At 43.3% G+C, this 19,271-nt stretch overlaps 1 long non-coding RNA gene across 1 annotated transcript; it reads right to left on the bottom strand.

The window, feature by feature from the left end:
• Nucleotides 1-64: 64 nt before the first annotated feature.
• On the bottom strand, nucleotides 65-2,393 carry LOC133496352 (uncharacterized). The gene is made up of 3 exons (XR_009793776.1): nucleotides 2,257-2,393; nucleotides 1,819-1,877; nucleotides 65-199 (listed from the first exon to the last, which is right to left on the bottom strand). It is a non-coding gene; the product is annotated as an uncharacterized LOC133496352 (long non-coding RNA).
• Nucleotides 2,394-19,271: the final 16,878 nt, after the last annotated feature.

The raw sequence follows: 19,271 nt of genomic DNA, 5'->3' as shown, positions 1-19,271 counted from the left end.
ATAAAAATATAATGCTGAATTTGCCGAGCCGGTGCTTCCACCTTCAATTCCAGCTTGTTGTTCCTGATGATGAGAATATTTTTTTCTCAGGGCTGGAAATACTGTACACTACAAATTCCTTTTAAGTCGGCCCGGCAACAAAAATTTACACGAGGTGCATACAAAACGTGTCCAAACCAGCCTGGAATTTGCTCCTTGTCTGAAAAAGAAAATAACCAAATGTATAATATAATATATAGTAAACCATACATGCATCGAAACTTATATATTCTGTGTGCATGTATACTGCAACATGAAGTGCCGAGAGTTGGGAGGGTGACCGTATATAACCATATTTGTCCACTAGCTGGGGCTCTCGCTGTCTCTGTGACCAAATGTGGAAATATTTTCTGTGTGTTTTCTTGAGCAAAATGAGTTCAGAGTTCAAACCTGTAGATTTTATGGGAACAATACGTGATTAACCTTTAACAGGTTTAATATCATCGAAAATTTTAAGCCCAGAGTATCATTTTCTGAAAGGATCTGATTTTTCTCTCTGCAAAATTTTATTTGGTCCAGAGAGGGTTAAACTGCAATCACACCAGCAAAAATTCAAAGTATCACACCACTAAAAAAAAAAAAAAAAAAAAAAGAGAGAGAAAAAGGTGGACTTTAATCGCATTTAGAAAAAGTATTGTTTGTTTTGTTGACTTGATTCTAATTATAGATTGTCTAAAAAATTGGTATAATTTGTATATAAGTCTGTTTATTAATCCTTGACAGTACACTTAATATTACGTAGAATACGAAGTACAGTCATACAGTCCGAGAAAAACAATTTTAAAAATTAAAACAAACAAAAAAAAAAAGAGTACTCCAATTTTAGTTCTGCACATTATATACATTTTTTAAAAAAAGTTCATCTTGAATGTATGAGAGTGGACAAGCTAAATCAGCACATTCGCCGTGCTGTGCTCTACGAGGGCAATTTATTCTTGAGAAAATGAAGGAAATATCATTTTTCACATATTGTAAAAAGGTAACACAACGCGGCCTTGTTCCAAGGCAGACATGTTTTGCCTCCACATCCATTGAAATTTTTTTGGGGGCACCCAAACACCCGCAAAATATAAAAAAAATACACAGGGTCATAAATAAAATTGGGATTCTATGTACTCTATACGATGTATGCTAATATCAAAATGGATTTAACACACCCCAAACCAAAGGATAATTTGTTAGAAACATCTGTGACTGCAAGGAAGAGAAAATTGTCATAATTGAGCGGAAAGCCGACTGCGCTCTCATTTGCTGACACACACGTTACTCACCAGACAGGAACATGGCTTTTAAAGCCACACACATTCAAAGTCCCAGACACTAGAGTGGACAGTGTGAGGGTGGCGTCCCCAAGTGGACAAAATGAATAGCTGCATTTCATGTGAACATTTTATCTTATTAAATCAATCTTTATCTGACTATTTGATTAATCAATGGGATACATTTGGGGAATGAATTCTAAAAATGTATTTGATAGCTGCAACCAAGGTATGACTCAGCTTAATAGAAAAAGTTCCTGCTTTGGAACAATTTTTGTAAACAACAAAGCCAATTTCCTTCATAATTGAAAAATACCGCCAAGTTTTGGTACACAGTACTTAAATCAAGCACTTGTACTCGGTCAAATCACGCCATATAGATGACATCTCGTTACTGATGGGTTTGGGTTTTTTTTTTCTTCATTTCAGTTGACTTTGCAATTTGACATTGTTGGAAATATGAGTCATATTCGATAAATCAAACTGGCAAAGAGCTGAACGATGTTGAACGGCAACCTACCGGAAGAAGTCGCTGGCCGTCAGATCAGTGTCCTCAATCCAGGTGCTCGCCTTTTGGGGCTAGAAAAACACATTTCGATCAGTTATTGCTTTTTCAATCAAACACGACATGAAAATAAGACTAAACAGCAATATGAAATGTAAGTATTTCATATGTATCTGGCCTACATCACTCTGGACTCAACAAATACTGGCAAGAATGGTTGGCAGGTTCTGCCTTTATTTATCTCTTGTCAAGTTTTCAAGTTACATTTTCCTCATCTTTATCTTAAAAAAAAAAAACACTGATTCCTACAGTTCAATTAATACATTGTTAGCATTTATGTTAGGAAAAGGCACGAATTGAACCAGAGCCAGTTTAACAAGCGTGGCGCTTTCTTACGAGCGTTAAAATATCTCAATCCAAACACAAAATGTCGCGAAATTAAAGTTTACGTACTCGCGCGACGATTGTCGACAGAAAATATGACACGGCAAAACTTAATGACTCTGAAATAACTTTTTAAAAAGAAACTAAATGATGAGCTTGCTAAACTTGTCGTGTGTCACGCCGTGCAGGCAAAAGGAACACGGGAAGTAGAACACACTGGCTTTTCACAATAAAAACCGGAGGTCTAACTCAAATAGAAAGCTTCAACGTGATGACAAAATAAAAGTAAGTCAAGGTGGCTTCTGGATAGATAGATAGATAGATAGATAGATAGATAGATAGATAGATAGATAGATAGATAGATAGATAGATAGATAGATAGATAGATAGATAGATAGATAGATAGATAGATAGATAGATAGATAGATAGATAGATAGATAGATAGATAGATAGATAGATAGATAGATAGATAGATAGATAGATAGATAGATAGATAGATAGAGAAGCAAAGAGCACTTCACTAAAGGCAATAAAAGGAAGTGATTTATTTCAAAGCAGTTTTTTTTTTCTTTTTGCTTCATAGTTTCCATAAAGATCGGAAACTGGGGGTGGGGGGTGGGGGTAAGAGAAGTTAGAAGTTCCAGTGAAAGTCTGTCTCCTGGCTCACACATTTTTTTTAAACGAGAACAGTGGCAGGATATAGGAACTCTGTCAGAAACGCGCCCATTTTTTTATTATTATTATTATTTTTTTTTAGTGAGGCCTACTGTTCTCTGAGCGTGCGACTCGGCGCGATGCGGTTATTATTTCCCTTGTGACGACAATTGCAAATGTCTTTCGGCGCAGTCAGTCTGAAAATAAGCGCGACCGAAGAGGCCGGGCGTGAGACGAGACGGCGTTGCGTCTCCGTCCTGATCCCCTTTTCTGCCCAATGTTTGTCAGGAAGCTGTTGAGACAGCTGGGTTTGCACCGACGTCCCTCCTCATTGTTTGAGAACTCCGAAACGAGGCACGGCCGGCGCAAAATAGTCCGAAATGTTGTGCGCGCGCCATCTTTTTGTATGCGCAGGAAGAAGGTGGTGAGATAACAGGATAAGCCTTTGAATGGTTGCTTGGGTGCAGTTTTACATTCTACGCAGGCTCAAACTGACTCAAACGCTGCATCAAACAGTCGGGATTTGCAAAATGTACATGTTACAAAAATTTTCTGCATATGCCAATGATTGATTGTGAATGAAAGCTACAGTCAATCATCATCAATGAAAGTTGATCTAATTACAGTGTATTAGAATACAAACAGGAGAGCAACACATGAAGACCGAATAAAAACAATACTCAAAGTCATACATTTTTTATCCTCTGCAAAGAACAACTATCACTATGGCACTACAGTGTACTGAGGAGCTGTTGCCATGTTCATGTACTGTATATCCATATTTCTGGATTATAGCACAGTGTCCGTGGAAATTCCTCCCATAATTACATTTTGCAGTTATACAGTCGCCCACCCTCAAAGATCTCCCCTTTAAGGATGCTCCTCCATTGGTTCTCAAAAGGGTTGAGGTCAGGGGATGTGTGTGGCCCCGCCATATGTTTTCCTCCCTGTATCCTCTTAGCAGCCACAGCTTCAGTCGTGTATTTTACAGCGTGGGATGGTGCATTGTCAAAATTATTTACCATAATTTCTGCCCAATAAGCCACGACTTTTTTCCACATGCATTCAGCCCTGCGGTTTATGCGGTGATGCGTCCAATTTGTGCATTTTTTTCTAATGGCCGCAAGGGGGCACTCGAGTGGAAAAGGTAAGAGTGAGACCGGTGGAATATATGTGCCGAGGACGTGACTTTTACCGGTATGTTTTGTTTTTTAACCGGCCCTGTTAGCGCTAGCGTTGGTGCTGAGCTAGCGTTTTGTTACTGTCGTCTCTAAGTGATTTTTACCGGTATTTTTTTTTTAACCGGCCCTTTTAGTGCTGTGCTAGCGTGTTGCTACTCTGTAGCTGCCATGGTTGTTTTTTTTTTTTTTTTTTTTTACCAGCCCTGTTCATGCTACCATGTTTTTGCTATGCTAAGCTAAGGTATTAAAACTTTGAAAACTCTTTCTGTGTACAGTCTTCCTTTGTAAATATCTCGTGTTTCAATGTGGGTACTTGCGGCTTTTACACAGGTGCGGCTTATCTTATGTATGTACCAAACGGTATTTCCTTTACAAATGTACTGGGTGAGGCTTAATACAGGTGCGCTCTGTAGTCCGGAAATTACAGTACTGTGGAAGTTGCGGTCCATCTTTTTGTACCGTGCCGGGAAACATTTGGTGATAAAGTCCAGATATGTTTCAGAAGTCAATTTAACCTTAACCCTGCCAAATTTGACCTTTTTGGGGCCTGCCAGCTCATTGGTGACAACGTAGCCCTTTTTTTTTTTTTTTTTTTTTTTTTGACTTGGTGTTTCTGCACCGGCCATCCAGAACTCCATCCGTACGGACTATACCAAGTGGCACAGCGTTCATGACCTACCTGACATAAACCTTTCCTTTAATACGCCTGAATCAGACACAAAATTGTCTGACCATACGATGTTTTTCTTTATTTTTTAATGTGGGGCATTTTCATTCCTTTCACAATCCAGTGGCCTGACTATTCACTGACTTGCTTGATAATGCAGAGTAAAATCTTTGTGAAATTGTTTTTTTAATCGTCTGGAAAGCTAAGAACTAATTAAGATTCAGATTCAAAAGCGTATAAACTTAAGCTCAGCAGGTGCACCGAATGAATCGCAAGGTTGGTTTGTATCCAAAACAATCACAATCGCTCTTTTGTGCGTTTAAGTCGCTGTTTACCAAATCTTTTGACACATTCTTCCTGTAATTCTGATTCTGTGTCACAGCTCTCCAAAAACTCATTTTTTTTTAAGGTCATTTTCTTGTCAGCGACATTTCAAGGCACCCCCCCCCCCATCCCCCCCACCCGCCATTCCACCCCCTCCCCGGAGAACCGCCGTCTGTCGGTTTCACGTCGAAAAACGACCACCCGGCCCGGCGGGTTAGCGTCCGCGTGCGGAGTCGCGCCCTACGAATGGCCTTGTCGATCGGTGCCGGATTCGAGAAAAGACGCCGGATGCGAGGCCGAGGTGTTGTTTTGTGAACTCGAGTTGCGCAACAACATGCCCGCGGTGTCAATGACTTCTTCGTTATCGGCCCTAAAGTTACAAGTGAAGTGGGTGGAAACTCGCAAGAAGGTCCAAATCGAGAAGTTGAAGTAAATTATGTGTCCCGCTTACATCAGAAGGTTCCTCTTTTGTTTGTCAGCATTTAAACATTTGATTGAAACTGCGTGATGGCGACAACTGTATCTCGTTTTAGGGTGGATTTGAATTTGAATTTTTATTTAAGGAAAATGACTGATGATGTACCAAGCACACAACTTCTCCATGCACTAATTAGAAAAACAAAAACACCGCCGACCACGCCCACAAGGTTCTTCCTCGGATGACCAACTAAGGGCTACCAATACTTTAGATGCCACATGTATGTGGTACTAGAGCGGCTCCAACTGCAAAAGACAAATTCTGTGTATGTCTTTGACGTACGGAAATTGGCTTCGTATGATTAAAGCTCCTCTCCGCACTTCAACATAGTTCCTTAGCACTTCGCGTCAAAGCAAAAGCTTTATATGAGACAAAGTTTTGTCGTTAGCACAAAAAATGCGGAATGGTAAATTTTTCAGTGACTAACAGAGGATAGGGCCAGCAGATTATTTGGGATTAGGATGAATCTGGGAGTGGCGAATTTGTGAATACGTCAGGGAATAAAAAGCAGCACTGTACGGATGATGAAAATGTATTTGCAGTCATCGCTTTTTAATTTTGCAAGTGGCACTTCCACGTTTGGTTTAAGGTCCCCTATTAAATCCATTCTTTGTATGCTACAATTACTTTGTTAGCTATTTAGAATTGCCACAGTTATCCAACTAACCGCGTGAGCAAAGGTTCCATAGCGTATTTAATGGTCCGCTATCATGAGATGCATGATTTTTAGTGTTATTAATGGAAAAAAAAGGCAGCCGTTTTGCACCACACAACACGATTTTGACGTTTACGTCTTTTTGTCACTCCCGCCATGAAAATCCTCTCGAGGGATTTGTTTTCGAAGCAGGAAGTGACGTTAGTAGCAGCTCGTATGGTTCTACCAGTTTTACCTGCTGGAAGGTAGCTCGTTGTTCCTTCGTGTTAGCCAAAATGCCGGGTCGTCGCATTGCTGGATATTGTTCGAACCCTCGGGAGGATGGGTTTGTTCTTCATACTTTTCAAAAAGACCCGCTTTGTCGTGAAAAATGGATTGCACGGGTGCAAAGGACCAGAGCTTTGTGGGTTCCAAGTGACAGGTTGGTGTGTACACAGCTATTAAAATAAATAATAGTTTTTTTTTTTTTTGGGGGGGGGGAATCCTCTTAGAATGTAACAAAAGATCCGCGGCCGTAAGTCAGGGGTTCTAAATGTGTCGACGCCGGGCACGACTTCAGCGAACACGGCTTCGGCCGGGCTGGCTCATACGTACATGTCTGGGAGTCTATTGTTCGTTCGAAGTGATCCGCATATCATCTAAATATGGCTCAAAACGATAGGGTAACAATGCCCTGGTCACTTCACTCGATTATGAGATGTTCTCTTCTTTGAAAAGAGCTTCCGTGTCCCATAGTAGGTGGCACGGCACGTTTTCAATGGCAAATGTCCCGATGTGACATCATGGACAGACGTTGCAGGCAATATGGCTACCGCTCGGATGTCGAATGAGACTTCCGCAACTTTGCGCATGGATAACACGTTCTCCGCTCATTTTTATTTTTTCGTATGGACATTGAAGTGAATAATGTCATGTGTATTTTTCATGACAATATCTATTTTAGAATTTTTGTAGGCATGACACTTGACAGTACTTCAACTGCCAACTCTCTTACGAGTTCTGATGGTGAAAGTGTCACGAACGTTCCTTCTCCTTTGTAGTTCTTGGTCTTTGGGAAGCTAAGTCAAACATAGCGGGCAGCTAGCGAGTGTTGGCTGACGAAGATATCGCCTTGTAGCGCCGGAGAAAAGGAGTCGGAGGCGGAGTGTCGGACACAGAAACAGAACTTGCTTTATTGTTCGACATCACCAAACTACTCGCATAACGGCGGGAACTCTGTTAACCTTTCCTCCGGAAGCGCAACAACAAAAACAGTCCGTGCGGAACCCCGCACCCCAACTCGAGGTCCCGCGGGTGAATTATGTAAACACCACAGCCTCGTCTTCAAAAGTCGCCATTTTTACCTCAAACACAACCCCAAATTTACCGCATTTAATGACAACAGAGGTTATTTTGTTTAGTAGCCCGCAACATATCGACAGCGGAAATCGTCGTCCCGCCTGACCTTTTCCGTGTGAAGTGGCTAATGTGTCGCCGCGCTTACGGTCGACTGATTCATTCGCCTCGATTAAATATAAAACTGATATCCGCCGGATCAGATGCGGCACCGGGCACACAGTCTGGCACCGGTTTACGACCGGGACCCCCAAACCTCCAATGAAGAATTATCCCGGCAGAAAAGTGGGGGGCCTAAAATCGTGCTCCGAATGGCACACGGAGAACATTATAAAAATATTATTGAGCAGCTGATTAGATACATAATGCAAGATCATTTTACGGTGGACAATGCGGTTTATCGGTCCCAAACCGCCTCAATCTGGTTGTGCCGTCTACCCAACAAAGTCCTCTTTGTGCTCTTTTATGTTTTGATTCGCTGCATTTCGATTCTGATACGCAAACCCCGGGGAAAATCCAAATCCGAACACGTTGGGACAAACACAAGAAAGGGAAGTTTCTCCCCCCCCTCCATTTTATTTCCAAGTTTAACATCAGGCGCCATTGTTTTACGGTCATGTCCATTGTCGCAATCGGAGTTCAGAAGCCATATATGTGTCATCGTCATAGCTAAGATGGCGTCTCTGTAATAACACCGGCAGTGGGGCTGGGGAGGGGAGGGGGGGGGGCATTATATTGGGCCGCATAAAACAATGACAGGTCAGGGAGTCTCAACAGCTTGTGACCTCCCATCTCCCCCCCCCCCCGAACAGAGAACTGCCATGTAGATGGAAGTGAGAGGCCGACTGCGATGATGTGTCGAAATGATAACAAAAAAAAAAAATTCATGTACCGCATATACTCGCACACCCCACTCTCTCACCCCACCCACGCATGTGCGCTGAACATCCCCTCGCGTCAGAAACGTCACCCAAGCGGCGCGCGTGTGCACAAAAACTCCCAACGAAGGCAGAAGTTGCTTCTGAGGAGAGAGAAGAGAAGTTAAGACACATCTTATTCTGGTCGTCATGGCAGGGAGGAGGAAACTTCTGCTTCTGGGTGAGTCAGACCAGCTTTCATGGAAAATCTGCGCTTTTTAGTTTCAATGCTGACTTTCGTCACGCGATAAAGATATGAAATGCTATTTTTTTTTGCCAGGAAATATTTTATTCCAACTCCTACATAATGAGATGTACATTTATTTAGCGTTCCCTGTGTATTTTTCTCTCTATTTTTCTCTTCCTTCTAATCATTTGGTTTTACCGCCTCATAATGAGACCGGCAGAGTCCTTTCAAATGCTATATGGACAAAACTTTTGGGACCGCCACGTTTTGGAATTATGAAAAATGTAAAATCGGACCATAAGAAAAATTTCCGAGATGCGAAAAAATGTGTTCGGCTCGATGAAATAATTCCAATAACTTCAGCATTGTTTAAAAAAAAAAAACCTTCAGGCTTCAACTACAAAGCGTTGAAAAAAAAACGGAACATAGGAAATTTAATTGGGTTTAATCAGATTTATTGATTTAAGTGATGGCAGGTGTGTCCTGCTGACTCCTATTTAATTTCTTTTTAAATGTGATTTATTAATTTAGAATATGGCCACGACACAGTTACAAGAGGGTGTAAAATCTTGTCCAACCACGTTATGACAACAGCTGATTTGTACATTCCGCTTTCTGAAAGTTTTTTTTTTTTTTTAATTAAATATCAATTGACCTGGACAACCTGTAGATCAAATTAATCGGGGGGAAAACATTTTTTTTTTTATTTATCTTACTCTATTTTTTTAATCACAAAAACCTGCCGTTTGAAAATGAGAATGTAAAGACTTTTTTTTTAAGTCCACTTTCAATCTGCCTTTTGAGTTTGTTTATATTCGGAGCACCATATTGTGACAGAAGAATGGAGCTTTGATTCGCAAACTTTATTGACCCAAGGCACAAATTTGGCATCATAAAAATCTCACACCACCAAATAAAAGTCACAAAAAGCATCATTACTTTACACTAAAATAATGATCTTATCTCATTTGTGTCACAAATGTACTTACGCAAAGTTATCATTCTGTCGTATGAACAGACACAGATGTGTACAGAACTTCATTTCAGTGTTCTGACGGTCACTATATATCGCGGGCATAGATAAGTGAAGCGGGTTTCCTGCATCTGCTTATCCGTGAATCCCTCTTAGGTCAGGGCAAGACGTCACGAGGAGCAATCGGACGAGCATCAAAATTTGTGACACAGGTTACAAGCAGAAGAAACGGCATCCAGAATATGAAATGTCACGCGGCGCCGACCTGTCATCCTCCCTTTGTTATTACGTCGTAAGCCGGCTTACCGGGGAGAAAACTTCATCCCTGCATCCCGTGCCAGCGCTTTTTACATACGGCGGCGGATGAGCAGACTGACTTTTAACCGATCGTGAAAAACCCGCGCTTTCCAATTTTCCTGCTCAAGGATTTCAACAAGATCTTGGAGTGCGTCTGCGGAAATGCGTCTGAGCAAGTTCATCCCGAAAGGGTCCGACGCGGAGGTTCTTCCCGCGACAAACTCGACCCAAACACGCCGGATCTTTGTAACCTTTCCGTGTTCTTCCCGTGCCTGCGTGGGTTTTCTCCCACATCCCAAAAACATGCAACATTAATTGGACGCTGTAAATTGCCTATAGGCGTGATCGTGAATACGACTGTTTGTCTCCACGTGCCCTGCGATTGGCCGGCAACCAGTTCAGGGTGTGCCCCACCTCCAGCTCGTTGACAGCTGGGATAGGCTCTGGCACTCCCCGCGACCTTCGTGAGGATAAGCGACTAAGAAAAATGGATGGATGGATGGATGTAAAAATAATAATAATAAATAGCATTAAAAAATAAATGGGATTTGAAAAGTACAATTAAAAAGAAATTGGCTTTTTGGGGGGATTTTTCCATTGTGGCAGTTCCAAAGTCAGAAAAACTACTGCAAGTGGGGGGGGGGGGTGGGCAGTAGGATGTGTTGCTCTGCTTTCCATCCAACAACTCCCTTATCTCAGCTGCACTACTCACAGGATTCTTTGTTCTGCTTTTGAAGAAAAGGGACGTTTCTGTACTATGAGCTCATCGCATCCACAACCGGCCTGATAGCACCTGGAGGCTCACAGGGGACAAAACAAACTTTTATATATAGATATATGAAAAAAAAAAAAAAATACAAAGGCGAACCCTGGCAAAAGCGTCATGACATCTCGTCATTTATACAATCAGGTCAATGGGGTATTGTGTCAGTTGTAGAGTACATTTACAATCGGTACGAACTACAACCAAAATACAGGGAGTCCTCGGGTTAAGACGGTCGCGGCCTAAGATGTTTCGACTTTATGCCGCCCGTCCGCCATTTTGTCTGACTAATGCTGTCCGAGCTGTATCTTTTAGAAAATCCATTCCCATGGAAACGAAGCTCAAGATCCAAAAAAAAGATCGGAGGAACGAGAGACACCAACACCGACCGTGGTGACAATTATTAAAGACAGAGTCCGTATTTTAGCGGGTGTTTGTTTTTCCTATGTCCTATGCGCCGCTCCCGAAAGCCAATCTTCCTTTGATTTACTTTCTCCTCGAAGCCGATCTTCCCTCTTCTCCACTCCCTCCCTCCCTGTGGTTGGTTTTTTCCCCGTGCCACGCCCACACTAACTTTGTTTTCCCTGGGGCGTTTCACTTTCCTTACCATTCTCTCGGTCTCTACATCCGTTTCCTCCCTCCAACTTGCTACCCACTTTATCCACCTACCACCCCATGCACCGAACCGTCTATATCCCACCCATCCTGTTCCTTCTTTTCTACCTCAGTCCTTTGTTTCCCCTCACTATATGCCCTCTTATTCATCTCTCACTCACCCCCCACTTCCGGCACCCCCCCCCCCTGCACTCCCTCTTTTTCGACCCCCCCCAGGTTCTCCTCTTTTCCCTTTCCCCTCTTTTTTCCTTCACCCTGTTCGCCCCCTACCTCCCAACACCCCTCTCGCCTCCATTTCCTTTACTCCCCGCTTTCATTTCTCCTCGCTTCCCTCCACTTCCCCCACTTTCTCACCCCTCCCTACCCCTCTCCCCTCCCATTCCCTCTCTCCGCTTACCCCCCCATCCCTTTCCTTTGACCTTGCCCGTCACCCCCCTCCACATACCCCCCCTCCATACCCTTCCACGCTCCTCCTCACTACCCCTTACCCCCACTCTTGTTAACCTCTCTGCCTGCGTGCGCCGCTCTCCTCGCCCACCCACCATGGTCCTTATTTTCTCTCTCCCCATTCCCTTTCACTCCATTTTCCCTCCCGCCTATTCCCCACTCCCCCTCCCCACCCCTCCCTCTCTCGCCCCTATTACTTCCCCCCCTGTCGCACCACCGTCCCCCTCCTCTACCCCCCCACTCACTCCCTGCCCCCTGTATCCACCTCTTCGTCCCCGTCTTATCCTTACCACTCCACACTCTTTCCTGCCAACACCACCTCTCGCTAGCCCCTCCCACCCTCCCCTTAAGCTCCGGATTTTCCCCTACACTCTCCTCACTCCCATAACTCTAGCCTTTCTCTACACCTTTCCCTGCTCCTCCCCCCCTCACTCCCTCCTTTCTTCCTCCCCCTTTTCACCTCCTCCCCTCCCCCCCCCTCTTACTTCTCCACCCCCCCCCCCACCCCTTCCCCCGCTTCCACTGCCCCCCTAACTCTCCTGTTCACCCCTTCCTCCTCTCCCCTCCCCCCCTTCCCCCCCCCTATACCCTCCCTCGACCAACCCCACACCCCCCCCCCTTGTATCCTCAGAATCTAAAGATTGTGGGCCCCGAGGTGACCTCCCAGTTGAACTCAACTGGACCAACTCTTTGTCAAGTGTCAGGGAGGTATCTTGCTCAGTTGCCAGAGGAAAGTCATTTGGCTCCTCATCATGTGGAATATCAGTGGTTCTGACTCCCCCCTGGATGACAGAGCTTTAATTTCCAAGAGTGAACTCAACCACTCAGAGGAAGAAGCTTCTTTTGGCCACTTGTGCTCCAATCTTGTTTGATTGGTCACTAACCACAGCTTGTTTCCATCGTTGAGGGTGGGATAATAGGCGGACCAAAAAATTGTTTTTTCCCATTTTCATCCAAGTCTCATGACCCCATACCAGTTTCATGCAGTCAATGCACAACTGCAGACGCCATGTCGAATTAACTATGGATTTTAGATTGTATCTTTCAACCCTAGTGTTTCTCAAATTGTAGAGGGGCAATGTAACCTGGCATTGTGTGTCAAGACACTTCCACCCGCCACTACCTACTCGTCACATCACCACAGTTCGAAGGTTGAATGACTTTTCTGTAGTCCATGTCTGTCCGAGGAGTTTGATTACCTTACGTTGGAGTCAACTGATCAGTCCACTTTCATTATGAGAATTGTAGAACTCTGTTGTATCAAACCAGAAATTCTTTTCTTATCTCCAGCTGCAGTTTTTAACATATATAAATAAGAACAAAGATCTTCAACTTCCAAAGATTTGAGGTTTTTACGGCGCTGGATTTGTTGGCAATCGCCCTGACTACCTTTTTTTTTTTTTTTTTTAATCTAAGTTGTGTTTTATTCAAACAACAGCTCTTATAAATATGTTTTTATGCAGTGGAAAGATTTGGTAAGCGTTTATTGACTGGTGACCATTCCAGAATTTACCAGATCTCTCACCCAAAGACATCTGACATATGCTCCAGCTAACCCACTATCACCATGACGACAAGAACACGAGAAAGTTCATGGTTGCACAGGATGTGTTGAAGGCATTGTTTTCCGAATTTTTGAGAGCAATATTTATAAACACTTTCAAATTTATTCTTCAGGTGTCGACTCATGTCCACTGGCACAACGAAAAGAAGGTACTGTTTAAAGATTTATGCGATTCTTTGTAGGATCTCCTTTTCTGTAATTTTAAAGTGCCACTGCCATGAAATTCATCATTTTTAGTATATAAATGAAAAAAAAGGCAGTCAGAAGGGACCCATCCGTTTTTTTAGCACACAACACGATTTTGATGAATATTCCTTTTGTAATTCCCGCCATGAAAATCCTCTCGAGCGATTTTTTTTTGAGAAGAAGTAGGAAGTTATGTACAGGGCAATAGGGCACTCAAGCGGTCTCGTTTGTTTATACTAGTTTTACCTGCTGGAAGGTAGCTCATTGTTCCTTCGTGTTCGCCAAAATGCCGGCCTTGCTGGATTTTGCACGAACACTTGGGAGGATGGATTCATTCTTCATACTTCCAAAAGACCCGGTTCGTCGTGAAAAATGGACTGCACAGGTGCACGAGAGGTTCGTGGGTTTCAAATGACAGGCATGTGTGTATACAGCTACTAATTTTTTTTTTTTAAATAGTTTGGGGGGAACCACTTAGTCCTTCTCTCATAACGTAACAAAAGATCCGTGTACGTGTGACAGGTGTCCTAAATGTGTCGATGTGCGTGTCAGACGGCTTCCGCATCAGGCACCCCGATGACGTCTTCCACATCGACCCGATGCGGAGTTGGTTTGGCCGCGTACGGGAGAAGAAATGAGCTTCCCCCCCGGCAAATAATAGTTTGGGTGTGTGTGGGTGGGTGGGAAGTGTGTGGGGGGGGGGCGTTATTCTTTCAAAATGTAACAAAAGATCAGCGCGCCTAAGCCAGGGGTGCTAAATGTGTTGATGTACCCGTTGGTGACGATCACGGCTTCGGCCGGGGTGGCTCATTCTGACGCCGAATTGGGGTGGCTTATCAAGGCGCCGAGCCGGGCCACAATGGCTCATCTACACCGTGGAGGTGGATCGGACGGGGAGGTGGTTTTGCTGTGGCGTCGTTGTTGCTCGCAGTCAGGGTTGTTTTTAATCACCATAGCACGGAGGTGGATTGGATGGGGAGGCGGTTTGGCCACGGCATAATCATCACTCGTGGGCGGCATTATTTTTATCACTGCCACGCGGAGGTGGATCGGACAGGGAGGTGGTTTGGCCACACGTGGTTTGGCCATGATCGGCATATCATCTACATATGCCTAAAAACAATCGGGTAATATTGCACCGGTCACTTTACTCGGTTGTGAGATGTTCTCTTTTTCGAAAAGAGCTTCCATGTCAGAAGGGGCGTGTCTGTCTCCCATTGTAGGTGGCAATGTCCCAGTGTGACATCACGGACAGAGCAGTAGCGCACCAAAACGGTTTCGTCTGTTTCTACTAGTTTTACCTGATGGAAGGTAGCTCGTTGTTCCTTCATGTTAGCCAAAATGCCAGTTTGTTGTATTGCTGGATATTGTTCAAACACTGGGGAGGATGGATTCGCTCTTCATACTTTTCCAAAATATCGTCATGAAAAATGGATTCCACAGGTGCAAAGGACACTTCGTGGGTTCCAAATGACAGGTAGGTGTGTATACAGCTACTAAGAAAAAACAATAGTTGGGGAGGGGGGGGTGCGTAATCTGCTGGGAGTGCTAAATGTGTCGATGTGCGCACCGCAAGGCTTCCGTGCAGCAGCCACTGAAGGCAGGCCTTGTTGATTAGGGCAAGCCAGCCTTGTGAATTGCCACCGGCCTTGTCAACAAGGCTGAGCCGGCCGCCAGCCTTGTCAACATGGCTTCGGCCAAGATGGCTCGTTGCGGCGCCAGGCCCCAGTGGCTCATCTCTGCCGTGAAAATGGATCGGACGGGGAGGCGGTTTGGACGCGACGTTGTCGTCGCTTGCGGGTGGCGTTTTTATCACCGCTGCACGGAGGTGGATCGGCCGAAGAGGTGGTTTGGCTATCATCTAAATATGGCTCGAAACGATGGGTAGTAAAACCTTGGTCACTTCTCTCGGTTGTGAGCTGTTCTCTTCTTCGAAAAGAGCTTCCGTGTCTGAAGGGGTGAGTCCCATAGTTGGTGCCACAGCGTGTTTTCAATGGCGAATGTCTGGGGTGATGTCACTGGCAGTAGATGCAGCCGAAATAGTGACCACTTGGATGTCGAATGACGCTTCCGCAACTTTGCGCATGGATGATGCGCTCTCCGCTAATATTTATTCTTTCGTATAGACATTGAAGTGAATCATGTTAAATGTATTTTTCATTAAAAGATTTATTTTAGAATGTTTATTGGATAACACTTGGGCTTTAAACAGACAGCAGAACCCTCCCTGTTGTTGTTGTAGCCAGGCAATCGCATTGATCAGTTGACTTCTGGTTCCAGGTAGGCAGCCACTTCCACAGGTCCATTACAGTCAGTATAGTGGGAGCCAATGCGCAGTTGAAGATGAGCTGTGTATCGTGAGGGCCCCATCTCCATTTTGGGCAGAGGTTAACGATGGTATTCTCAATACGAGTCATATAGTTATTGAGCATGTGGATTAATCCGGAGCGGTGTTGCGACAGTTTGGATCTTGGATCTCACAATCTACGTTTGACCATTCTGTGGCTGTGGTTAGTTCGCGAGTCAGAGTCCGTGTCACTCCTGTATGAAAATTGATCCAAATATTCACCAGTATTCACAGCCACAGGTTCAAATCTGGATGGACGTATTCTTCCGTCATCCTGATCAACCGATGCTGCTATTACTTCAACAGATGAGGATAAATCAGAGAAATCACCGCTACCCACAAGTGTGTTTTCGGAGAGGAGATGCACATGATATGTCACTACCTGTTTTTAAGTCATGTGACTCGCCAAAATGGTGGCACTCATCAAAATTCATAATTGCCGATAAAAACACCATGAAATGATTTCGGATTAACCTAAAATTTTCAAGGTACAGTATATATGACATGACCTATCAGATTAAGGCTTTTCATTGTTCAGCAGACTATTCCTTTAAAACTACATCTCAGGTTTACTGGGACCCAGAGCAATTTGATCAGTCTTGGGGTTAAATGATTTTTATAGTCCTTAATACCAGACATGAAAAGACCACAAAGTAATCATGTTGCAAAAGTTAAGATAAGTATCAAAACAAGTCAAAAGAAGTATCTTCTTAAAGGTCTAGTGTCATCCCTATAAACATTCTAAAGTAGATATTGAAATGAAAAATACATATAAGATTATTCACTTCAATGTCCCCATGAAAAAATAAATATGAGCGGAGAGCGCGTCATCCATTCGCAAAGTTGCAGAAGTCTCATTCGACATCCAATTGGTCGCCATATTGGCTGTATTTACTGTCTGTAACGTCACCCTGGACATTCGCCATTGAAAACACACCGTGGCCTCTACTGTAGGACACACCCCTTCAGATACGGAAGCTCTTTTTGAAGAAAACATCTCACAAACGAGTGAAGTGTCTGGGGCAATATTACCCTATTGAGCCATATTTAGATGACATGCAGACCACGACCAAACCACCTCCCCGCCTTATCCACCTCCACGTGGCCGTGATAAATGCTCACCCACAAGCCACCCCAGCCGACAAGGCCGGCGGCAGACTCGGCCTTGTCAACAACAAGGCTCAGCATTGGTGACAAGTCTGGTAGCGATCCACAAGGCCTGCGGAGGCCGTCCTTCCAATGCACACATCGATATATTTAGCAACCCTGATTTATGGGTTATGCCCCCCCTACTATTATTTTGTTTTGTTTTTAGTAGTTGTATACACACCTACCTGTCATTTGAAACCCACAAAGCTCTCCCTGTGCTCCCGTGCAATCCATTTTTCATGACAAACTGGGACTTTTGAAGGGTAAATCCATCCTCCTGAGTGTTCAAGCAATGTCCAGCAATGCAACGAGCCAGCATTTTGGCTAACATGAAGGAACAACGAGTTACCTTCCCGGAGGTGAATCAATAAGAAAAAAACGAGTCCATTGTAGGGTGGTTCTGCCATGTACGTCACTTCCTGCTTCTTCTCAAAAATGGCAGGAGTTACAAAAAGCTGTAGACGTCAAAATCATGTTTTGTGGTGAAAAAAACGCATGGGTCCATGTCAGCTGCCGTTTTTTCATTAATAACATGCTAAAAATCATGCATTTCATGACAGTGACACTTTAAAGTGCCTGTGTCCAGCAGGACCAATAACCAGCATCTCATCTTTTTCATGGTTAAAATGTTAAAATTTATAAGAAATTAATTATTTGTCAATATAACATAACACCAGATTACAGCCAATATATGGGTTAGTTTATTAGAAACAACAGGAAGCAGAACTTGAGGTAGAAGAAATGAAGATGCTGAGGTTCTTGCATGGTGTAAACAAGTTGGATACGATTAGAAATGAGCTCATGTTTTGGAGACAAGGCGAGAGAGAGAGCAGACTTTGATGGTTTGGACATGTTCAGAGGCAAGATAATGAGTATGTTGGTAGAAGGGTGCTGAGGATGGAGCTGCCAGACAAAAGAGCAAGAGAAAGACCAAAGAAAAGGTTGATGGATGTTATGAGGGAGGACATGAGGACGGTGGGTGTTAGACAGGAGGATGCACGAGTTGGGGTTAGATGGAAAAAGCTGACACTCTGTGGCAAACCCTAACGGGACAAGCCGAAAGAAAAATAAGAAGTAGTAGTATGGGTTAGTTTAGTAATTTTATTGATTTCAATCAATCTAGCACATTTCCCTTTTGTGGGACTAGTAAAGTTCTCATATTTAATGCCATCTTTACCAATAAACTCTCTAACAGGCATTAAGAAGGCTAATAGTTAGTAATGACATATGTGGCGTCAATAAAATGAGAGTGCAAACTACTTAAAGACAAGCATAAAAACAGAAACTGAAGAGGTGATATTGTGGGGGGGGTAAATATTAGTGTGGGCATGTGAAAAAAGTGAGGGGGCATACACAATGAATATGCTTGCTCACTTTTGCAAAATCACCTCTCACGTTCTGATTTCAATTCTCGCTTTTGTTCTCTTTGCTCTTGATTCTGATCTCTGCTCTAAGATTTATTTTTTCCTTGCTCTCGTTTCTTCATTGAGTCACTGCTTGCTTTATGGGAGATGTCACCTGTTAAGACTCGACTAGATGATCACCGCTCACTATTTACCTGGTTCAACAGGGCCCAGAATAATGATTTTACGCCCCACAATATTAATTTTATCTCTTCAGTTTTAGTTTTTCCGTTCATTTCCATGTACTATTTTATTGATAGCAACCTGATGCCATAGACATGGTCATGAATGGCTTTGTGTTATCTAAGAGAGATTCTAAACAACAGCTGATACCTATTTTTTTCAATATTTTTAGAAAAAAAAAGGCATATTTGACACTGGTCTTTGTTTTGCTCAGACAAAAATATCAGCCCCAATGAACATGTACACAAAAGCTGATACATTGTTTTCAACATTTTTTTAAAAGAACAAATACTTGGGAAAAAGCAGTGAAGGAGTATTGTTCCATGTGCCCTACAAAAATAGGATCAAATAACCAATGAAGAAGCGGTTTTATAACCAGTGGTATGGCATGCAGGATAGGGGATGCTTGAACATTGATGGTAGCTTTCTAATTAAAATATTACATAATTGAAAGACATTGAACACATTATCCTCCAAACAACTTGATGGTTTGTCACTGACCTGTCCTGTCCTGTCTTGTCTGTCATAACGAGGAACTAAATTTAACTGTACTTACTATATATAATTTTCCAGCCAGTAAATCTTGGGTTTTACTTCCATAATTGTGTGAGCAGTGGTAGTCACATTTTCTATATATTTATCTGAATGTGTTTTGTTTTCTGTATTTCTGAGGTCCATGACAAAAAAAAAATCTTTTAGTTGTGAATACTTAACTTGATGTAAATTGTTGTCCTGTGCCCCTCCTTATCTTCAGTGGA

This window comes from Syngnathoides biaculeatus, chromosome 23 (assembly GCF_019802595.1).
Source record: "Syngnathoides biaculeatus isolate LvHL_M chromosome 23, ASM1980259v1, whole genome shotgun sequence".
Taxonomy (NCBI): domain Eukaryota; kingdom Metazoa; phylum Chordata; class Actinopteri; order Syngnathiformes; family Syngnathidae; genus Syngnathoides; species Syngnathoides biaculeatus.
The sequence above is the reverse complement of the archived record's forward strand: the minus strand, read 5'-3'. Positions and strand labels throughout refer to the sequence as shown.